At 41.7% G+C, this 10,158-nt stretch overlaps 1 long non-coding RNA gene across 2 annotated transcripts; it reads right to left on the reverse strand.

The window, feature by feature from the left end:
* Window positions 1–658: 658 nt before the first annotated feature.
* On the reverse strand, window positions 659–10,088 carry LOC129651440 (uncharacterized). Of its 2 annotated transcripts, XR_008714141.1 has the most exons (4): window positions 9,989–10,088; window positions 9,099–9,294; window positions 3,121–3,437; window positions 659–1,131 (listed from the first exon to the last, which is right to left on the reverse strand). It is a non-coding gene; the product is annotated as an uncharacterized LOC129651440 (long non-coding RNA). The 2 variants fall into 2 exon arrangements; XR_008714142.1 differs by lacking the exons at window positions 659–1,131; window positions 3,121–3,437 and adding an exon at window positions 8,579–8,745.
* Between the last annotated feature and the right edge of the window lie 70 nt (window positions 10,089–10,158).

Raw genomic sequence — 10,158 nt, forward strand, 5'->3', positions numbered from 1 at the left:
TAGAGCATATAGATAGAGAAAGAAATAAACAGGTATGATAATATGAAACTCAGTGGTTTATAAAAGAAGATATGGGTCCATTGTGATTCTGGAAGATGGAGTAAATCAAGGTTATCTGCTCAGATAGTTTTTTACTACTATTTCCCAGTGAGATTTTAAGATTTTTCCTGCTCCTAATTATCAAAATGGACTTTTTTCTCTCCTTCTTATGAGATTCCTTTGTATCCTAGGGAAGACTATGTAGAATATTTATATGTCAAAGACACAAAGAAAGGATGGAAGTTGCACCAAGGACTTTTGTTCCTTAAGTTCATAACTTTTAGAATATCTGCAAACATTTTGAGATGAAAAGGGTACATTTGGGCATTGGTAAAAAGGACAAGTGGGCTTTGAATTCTTCCTAGAGCCTCCTTTTCAGTTATAATAAAGGCCTGGTTTGTAAGATAATATAGGTTTCTTTAATTCCTCAAAGAAGTGAATGGCAACTTGAACAATATGGAGGACACCCCACCCATCCATCTTTATTATCCTCAGTTTGCTTCTTTACATCAGGGAGAAGATCTGCAACGAAGATGGAAATCAAAAGATTCCTATGTTCTCAACCTAGAGGGGTGGGATGGGGATGGAGATGGGAGGGAAGTTCAAAAGGGAGGAGATATATATATGTATATACCTTTCATGTTAAGGTTTGACAGAAAATGACAAAATTCTGTAAAGCAATTATCTTTCAATAAGAAAATATATTATATATAAAAAAAGATTCCTATGTTCTTGATTTAGAATTGTATGTCTTTGGAGCATTTTGGTAAGTCCATCCAGAAAGACTTCTGAGTCTTTCTTCAAGGGTTTTCCGAATCTGACCCACATTCTACAGTGAAACAAGGCAGTGCATCGCAGAGTGGGGAGAATGGGAAAGGAAGCCAGGCATCAGGCTGGCACCCTTGGGCACAAGGTGCTGGAGAGTGTGCAGGCTTCTGAGATGGAAAAATGACAGACATGCTGAGCAGCAGAAGTTGCGGCACTTCCAGGGACATCATTCATGAACAAAAAGCTCCCAAATCTCTCATAGGTTCTCCTCTGGTACCTCAGGCAGGCATCCTCCAGGTCAGCCAGGAAGCCAGGAATTCCATTCTGCAAAGAAAAGGAGATTGTCATTACTCTGTCCTAACAGCAACTATTCTTGATTCTCAGGATGTGGCAAAGGTGAAGGAAGATGCCTTGGGGAATAATAAATATGAGAATAGGGCTCCTGGTAAGATTTCAACAGAATGTTGTCACTGATGATGAAAAAGGTAAGAATCAGGGCACAGGTAAGTTTGGGGCCACAGTTTTCAGACCTTGCATATTTTAGCTTTTGCTAGTAGAAAGCTAAGACAATTCTAAAACACTATTTTTGAAAAGAAAAAGAAAACTCAGGAAATGGGACTGGGCTGGGCTGCGTGATTCTTCCAAAAAGATGAAAGAAAGGACTTGCTTCACAAAATTAGAAATTGGTAAGAATTGGGAGCAAGAGGCAGGATATGGCATTCTTTACTTAGTGTTTAACATAGCCCAGACTTTCCCCAAATGTTGTTTTGGATACTCCTTCTCTACATTGTGGAAATATCCATCCCCGTTTTTTGGAGGGGAGAAACTGATAGATTCCCTAGATTACATAGTCAGAAGTAGGGACCAGAACTCAAACTATGATGTGTTTTACTCAAGTTTGTGTACTTTTTTACTCTCCCTGTGAATTGGTGAGCCCACCAGGCCATAAGTAGGACCTCAGAAAGCAGACTGAATGGTCTCCAGGAATGATCTGCATACCACTGAAGTCCCTTCTCCTTATAGAAAGAAAACACAAAAATGAAACTGGAGGCTTCCCCAGGCTAGAGCATATCTCATTGTCTCCCAAGCCATGTTGGCCTAACTCCTCCATAAGCAGATACAGGGTCCACAAGCACCCTTGTTCCTACAAGGACCAGGTTATTGTCCAAAGGTTCCAGAGAGTGATGCTGGCGGGATCTTGGTGGGAAAGTAGTGGAGAGCTGATATTCCAGGTAAAGATTTTAGTCTGTTGTCCCAACCTCAGTCTTGGATGTTGGCAACCCCAGTCCTAACCAGTCAGTCAACCATGCTGCTTCGTAAAAGAGCTTCATGAGGCCTGAGATTGCACATCTCTTCAGTCTAACAGGCCCACAGGGTAAGTCAACATTTGTCAAGCACGCTTCCCCCCTGCCTCTGGGGGTCTCACCTTGACAAGCAAGTTGATGAGCCAGGATGGAATCCAGCCACCAGGGTTTATGAAGCAATAAATTAATACTAGAGAGGGAAAGAAAGGATGATTTAAAAGGAGTAAAAATACAGCAGCAAACATCCAGGTTTACATTCAGGCCAAAAACTAAGGAGGGAGGTAACACACAATTCAAGTGGACTCTCCCATCTCCTCATTGGGAGACTTATATACACACTTTGGCAAACAGTCAAAGCACATTCTGCTGCTATTTATTAAACCCATGGCAAGTGCTAGATGGGGAGGGCATGGCAATCCATTCCAGTATTCTTGCCTGGAGAATCCCCATGGACAGAGAAGCCTGGGGGGCTACAGTCCATATGGTTGGACATGACTGAAGTGACTTAGCATAGCATTGCATAGCATAGCATAAGTGCTAGATATTTGGATATGTATCTCACTTATTTATTTCTCTCAATTATCTTAATTATAAAAGTTGATAAAATTAAACTCCAGTTTATAAATGATAAAATTGAGACTTAGAAGACTGGGGTGATGCATCCAAGGTGGCAGATCTAACACACACCAGAACAACTGATCAGATTTTCCTGCAGTCTACAGGCCACGCCCATTCCAGTCCAGCAGGTGGCCACGTAAAGCCTCCCAGATTCTCTCCTGAGTATGGAACTCAAGGCAGACAGGTCCTGAGCCATTTAGTTTTTGTTGAGTGAGAGGTACCTCCTCAGAGATGGTCCCACCGGCCTTCCTGCTCACCTCCAGCCAGAATGTGCAGAACAAGAGCAGCCTGAAGTCAATTCCTAAACCTTGTGGTTCACTTCCATGTTCTGATTTCATTTGCACAATGCAAGAGTAAGTAAAAAATAGATTGATCAGATTTAAACATCCACCTTGCATTGTAGCCAAACTTCAGGGGTGGATTGAGTCTCCTCTGTTTCCTTTGGAGCCATGCCCAGTTCTCTGACCTCAGGGGAAATGCATCCTGCATTTTCTGAGCCTCACAGGGCGTGCCAGCACACCAACCGCTGCCTTCTTTTTACTTTTGCTCCGGTTACAGCCAGGATGAATCCCAGGATGATCCCTCACCCGGATGAAGCCTGGAACTTCTCTGGAAACTGTGGCAGCGAGGTGCTCTTGACCAGGACCACCTGAATCTTCCACCCTCTGAAGTCCAGTTCTCGCCGCTGCTGCACATAGACGCACTACACTGCCAGTGAAGGCAAGGCCAGAGTCAAACCTCTCAGATGGATAAAAGGAAAGCCCACAAGTCAGAAGCAAAAGGCAATTGTTTTGTTGCCTCCACTTGGTGTTTGCTCCCTTAATCTGCCAGTTCACTTCCTGCTTGGTCTGCCTAACTTCCCTGCAGAGCCCTGTCACTCCCACCTGCTGTTCTCTTTTCATAGCAGGCGTGGTGTACATATTCAGTTCCCAGCTGGTCTCTGACTCTTTGTGACCCCATGGACTGTAGCCTGACAGGTTGTTCTGTCCATAGGATTTCCCAGGCAGGAATACTGGAGTGGGTTGCCATGTCCTCCTCCAGGGAATCTTCCTGACCCAGGGCTCAAACCCACAGCTCTCCTGCATATCTTGTACTGGCAGGCAGATTCTTCACCACTGAGCCCCCTGGGAAGCTCAAGAGCATGCATTACCCACCTATCAATGATTCCTTGCTGCTCTAATTATGAGGGGAACCCACTCCTCCTTTCTCCAATAAAGCAATGAGATCTCAGAGGATTGGTCATTTATCAGCTGTGATCCTGGGTAACTTAATTTTTCTGAGATTCGGCTTCACTGTGCAAGAAAAGAGAGGAACACTGCCTGTAGACAGGCTTGGTGGGGGCATTGGAGAAAGACTGGAGCAGAATCTCACGCAGGAAACAATGGGGTCATTGCTCTCTGTCCCCCCTTAAGCCCTAATCATTGACCTCTGGGCACAGAGGATGGTCAAGCAAGGTTAGTTCCACCTGGTGACCACAGGAAGCTATGTGGATATCCAAATAGTAGTAGGCAAATGTCCTCACTGGTTCTGGTTCACCAAGAGTAATATAATCATTTCATTGCAATAAAGATTCACAGACCAGCCACCATGTCTAAGGCACTATTACAGGGAAGGTAATTCAATTTTAAGAAACTAAGCAGGAAACACACACACACAGGGTCCAGAGCCAATGCTGGGGGAGGAGGGGCAGTGGATAGAGATGGAAAAGTGGGGCCCGAGTTCCATCCCCGAGTCGGCTGCTCACCGCCTGACTGTGCGCCTTGGTCACCATAACTCTCTGGGGCCTGGCTTCCTCCTCTACAGACTGAGGGAGTGTATTGAATACTCTGAAGGAAAAGTCGTTTTCACGCCCCCAAATCTGTGGTACAAGGATTTTCTAGGAAAAATCTCAGGAAAGTATGAGCTGCCTTCCCACAATTATAGATGCTCCATGTCGTCAGACCCAGAAATCACACTGAGATCTCTGAAAGCTACACAAGAAGCAACAGCTTTAGCAGATGCTTATGCAAGAGTCAAAGACAATGTTGTGCACACCTTCTGGATGTACCCGCATTGAGTCATGGCCATGAAGAGCAAAGACACTTATAAAGCTGAATAATAGTATGCATTCGAAAAGGATACATCTCTGCTGGATGTTGGCAATTTGATTTCTGGTTCCTCTCCCTTTTCTAAAACCAGCTTGAACATCTGGGAGTTCATCGTTCATGTATTGCTGAACCTTGGCTTCGAGAATTTTGAGCATTACTTGGTAGCATGTGAGATGAGTGCAGTTGTGCGGTAGTTTGAGCATTCTTTGGCATTGCCTTTCTTAATGATTGGAATGAACTCATACATATATATTAATCATTTAAAAGTGTATTGCTGAGTAATAATTCATTGGTGAATATATCACAATTTGTTTTTATCAATTCACCCATTGAAGGACATTTTAGTTGCTTCCAGTTTTTGGCTATTACAACTTAAGATGGTATGAACATTTATGTCAATATGAGCAGTGGTAGTTTTTTTTTTTTTTCTTGGATAAATATCTAGGAATGGAATGGCTACATTATATGGTAGGTTGTATGTTTAACTATTTTTTAAAATTTATTTTAATTGGAGGCTTATTACAATATTGTGGTGGCTTTTGCCATACATGAATCAGCTATGGATGTACATGTGTTCCCCATCCTGTATCCCCTTCCCACCTCTCTCCTTATCCTATCCCTCAGGGTCATCCCAGTGCACTGGCCCTGAGTGCCCTGTCTCATGCATCGAACCTGGACTGGTGACCTATTCCACATATGATAATATGCATGTTTCAATGTTATTCTCTCAAATCATCCCACACTTGCCTTCTCCCACAGAGTCCAAAAGTCTGTTCTTCATATCTGGGTCTCTTCTGCCGTCTCACATATAGGGTCATCGTTACCATCTTTCTAAATTCCATATATATGTGTCAGTACACTGTATTGGTGTTTTTCTTTCTGACTTACTTCACTCAGTATAATAGACTCCAGTTTCATCTACCTCATTAGAACTGAGTCAAACGTGTTCTTTTTAATAGCTGAGTAATATTCCATTGTGTTTATGTACTACAGCTTTCTTATCCATTTGTCTGCTGATGGACATCTAGGTTACTTCCATGTCCTAGCTATTGTAAACAGTGTTGCGATGAACATTTGGGGTACACGTGTCTCTTTCAATTCTGGTTTCCTCAGTGTGTATGCCCAGTAGGATTGCTGGGTTGTCTAGATAGCATATTCAAAAGCAGAGACATTACTTTCCTGAATTAGATGAACAAAGGTTCATCTAGTCAAGGCTATGGTTTTTCCTGTGGTCATGTATGGATGTGAGAGTTGGACTGTGAAGAAGGCTGAGAGCCGAAGTATTGATGCTTTTGAACTGTGGTGTTGGAGAAGACCTTTGAGAGTCCCTTGGACTGCAAGGAGATCCAACCAGTCCATTCTGAAGGAGATCGGCCCTGGGTTTCTTTGGAAGGAATGATGCTAAAGCTGAAACTCCAGTACTTTGGCCACCTCATGCAAAGAGTTGACTCACTGGAAAAGACGCTAGTGCTGGGAGGGATTGGGGGCAGGAGGAGAAGGGGACGACAGAGGATGAGATGGCTGGATAGCATCACTGACTCGATGGACGTGAGTCTGAATGAACTCCAGGAGTTGGTGATGGACAGGGAGGCCTGGCGTGCTGCGATTCATGGGGTCGCAGAGAGTCGGACACAACTGAGCAGCTGAACTGAACTGAACTTGGCAGTTCTAGTTTCAGCTTTTTAAGGAATCTCCATACTGTTCTCTATAGTGGCTGTACTAGTTTGCATTCCCACCAACAGAGTAAGAGGGTTCCCTTTTCTCCACACCCTCTCCAGCATTTATTCTTTGTAGACTTTTTGATAGCAGCCATTCTGTCTGGTGTGAGGTGGTACTTCATTGTGGTTTTGATTTGCATTTCTCTAATAATGAGAGATGTTGAATATCTTTTCATGTGTTTATTAGCCATCTGTATGTCTTCTTTGGAGAAATGTCTGTTTAGTTCTTTGGCCCATTTTTTTTTTTTATTGAATCATTTATTTTTCTAGTATTGAGCTGCGTGAGCTGTTTGTATATTTTTGAGATTAATTTTTTGTCAGTTGCTTAATTTGCTATTATTTTCTCCCATTCTGAAGGCTGTCTTAACTTTTAAAGTAATTGTCAAACTGTTTTCCACAGTGTTTTTTCCACTTCCATTCCCACCAGCAATGCAGGAGAGTTCCATTTCTTCCACATCCTTGCCAACACTTACTTTGGTCAATCTTTTTAATTTCAGCTATCTAAAAGGTGCATATTCATATTTCATATGTGATTTTAACTTATATTATCCTGATAATGAATGATGTTGACTACCTTTTCCTGTTCTCATTTGCCATCAGTATACATTGTTTGGTGAAATGTCTGTTTAAATCTTTTGCCCATTTTTACTGGCTTGTTTTATTAACGCATTTCAAGAAATTATTCCATTAAATGTAACATTCACAAGAGACTTAATTAGTTAATATCTCTTATCCACTTCTAAACAAAACCCTGACTTTGCCCTCCGCCCGCCCTGCCCACCTTATTTCTGTTTTTTGCTGTTTGAAATTTTAGTTTCATTTTGTTTCCATGTGTCTATTTATCTACTTCTCCACCCATCCATCCTAACATCTCTGTTCTCTTTTTGTGAAACTCCAGTCAGAAATGTTTTACCTATCAGTGTGACCTTCATGTCTCTTAATTAATCTTTCATGTTTTCCAGTTCTTTATATCTCTGTGTCCTATCTCTGTGTTGCTTTCTGGGGAATTTTCTTATAGTCACCTTCTTATTTCCCTCTTGAACTGTGGCAGGACAACTACATTACCTCCTCTTTCACACTTCTAATTGCAGAAGTTTCATTTGTAGGCAATAGTTTGGTTGTTTTGGTTCTTTTTTAGATTCATTTATCTTTCTGTTAGTGTTCTATTTCTAGACCTTCTTTTACCTCTTAAATGAATTTATGTATATTATGAATACATATTCAATAATTATTCTCATATCGGTCTGTTATCATGGTTCTTTGGTTCTGACAGTTCCGTTGGCACATCTTCTAACTTTCTGACATGGAGAGTTGTTCCCTCAGTTCTTTGTAACTCAATTTTTGTACATGCACCTTCTGTGGGTATTGTTTTCTCTTGGATAATTTCATGGGTCCTAGTTGTGAAAGTGTCACTGGCTTTGATTCTGGCAGAGTCCCAGGGGTTTCAAAGGTCGTTTGTATTAATTTATCTCCTGTGACTCCCATACAGTTGCTGGTAATGTAAATTTGAATTCCATCTCTGGCATAGGCTTGGGGTGTGATTTCCCCTAGTTGCCTTTCTGTTTCTTTCTCCTTACAGCTTCAAGGAAAGCATGAGTTTCCTTGAAGTCTCCATGGTCTACAGGCAGGGGATTTTCTGGTTTCATAGAATGGAAGCAGCAGCTCCTAGAGGAGCCAGGCTTTATGAAGGAGTCCCTGAGCCAGATTTCCACCACTATGGCCCAGCACTATATCTTTAGCCCACAGTGAGAGTATTAGAACCCTAACTCCAGCCCTTGGAACTTTTGTCCTTTTGGATTTTCAAAAGTGAAAATGTTAGTCCCTTAGTTGTGTCTGACTCTTTGCAACCGCAGGTTCTGTAGCCTGCCAGTCTCCTCTGTCCATGGGATTTCCCAGGCAAGAATACTAGAGTGGGTTGCCATGGCCTTCTCCAGGGGATCTCCCCAACCCAGGGATTGAACCTGGGTCTCCTGCATTGAGGCGGATTCTTTACCATCTGAGCCACCCGGCAACCCCAAATATATTATTCTTCACTTGCCTTGTTGTTGGAAATTCCTCTAGAAAGTGTTTTTCACAAACGAAACAGGCTGGCCTATTACAACAGACAAGTCCTGGAGAAAAACAGGTCTTTCTGGACCCCCTTCCAAGTCTTTTTCAGACTTTTGCCACAAAATAGAAATTATTTTATAATATGATTCTTTCCTTCATTATCTGTAATAAAATAAACATTGTTGTAAATCTCAGTATACTCAAATACATATACATTCACCTTCTGAATTTAGTAGATAAGCACACTTTTAAACACGTGTAATAAATACAATTTAAACTTCCTACCTTATATCTTTCATAATACTATTTATACCCTCATGGTTGTCTTCATTAACCAATTGGTATAAAATATATAGGTGGAGCCTCATCAACACCCACCTTAAAAATAGAATTCCTTGACAATATATGAAAATACTTCATAGTCAATGGCTTTTGAAGAAATTCATGTTTCAAAACAATTGAAATTTTGTCTAAATATGTTTTAAAATAAAACGACTAAACTTAAAAGGCATTACCAAAACAGTAGTCTCTGATCTTTCATGCATTTTGTGTCAGGAACTACCACATCCCTCTTTCCATCCTCATGAAGCAGAACAGAACCAGCATGGAATTGAATAAAGGCGTAATTCATTTATGCTGCCAAGTCTCATTTTATTTCTCTTCTTGGAAATGGGCATAAATGTAGAGTTTGCCATCAACTTCCAAGTCTTCCTTTCAAGTATAGAAAGAGAAACATTTCAGTATAGTCATGTAAGGCAAGTGGAAATTTTTATAAACATGTACTTTGATAGGCACTGTGCAAACATGTTCTATGTTCATCTTATGTGGTCACCTCCTCAATTCTAACTGGTGGCACAATTTTACCCCATTTTACAGATTACAAAAGGGTTGCGAGTTTTCTGGCATCCGTGCGGTGTTATCTGATTTGACATTTAAACTGTCCACTTTATCCAAACCAAAGTACAATGTGGCGGTAAGAAATATAGTAAAACAAAGGGACTTGAGGGAACAAAAACGTCTTTGAGTTACAAAAGATTTAAATTATACAAGCAGCAGAAGTCTTGGATGGACACCACGATACCTTTTGAGATCATCTTTCACCCTCCCGGTGCTGGCACTGTACTATTATGGAATAGGGTTCTTAATCGTTTTTGTACCATGGTCCCCTAATTTAGCCTTCTGGGGAATCCCATGGACCTCTTCTCAGAACAATGTTTTAAAGTGCATAACAGAGCAAACGGAACATTGCTGTAGCATCTGACCTCTGAAATTTTCAAGCATTTCCACTCTTTCCATCTCACCTCCCACTTCTACTCAACTGCTCTGAGACCTTCCCTAACCTTCTTCAGAGAAAGTAAAGGAGAGACATGCAAGCAATTTGGAAAGTATGCAATTTGGAAATTACGTTTCTGAGATGTAGTAGTGTCTTCTTTTTCTCTTCCTGTTGAAAGCCTCCCCATTTCCCAAGCCCTTCACCTTTATGCAGATCAAGTCCGACCTTTCTCTAGTTCTATTTGCTTTGCGTTCCCGCGCAGCCCTGGGTCCGCGGAATCCTCGAGGCCCAGCCCCCTCGAG

The sequence above is a fragment of the Bubalus kerabau genome, chromosome 4 (genome assembly GCF_029407905.1).
Source record: "Bubalus kerabau isolate K-KA32 ecotype Philippines breed swamp buffalo chromosome 4, PCC_UOA_SB_1v2, whole genome shotgun sequence".
NCBI lineage: Eukaryota > Metazoa > Chordata > Mammalia > Artiodactyla > Bovidae > Bubalus > Bubalus kerabau.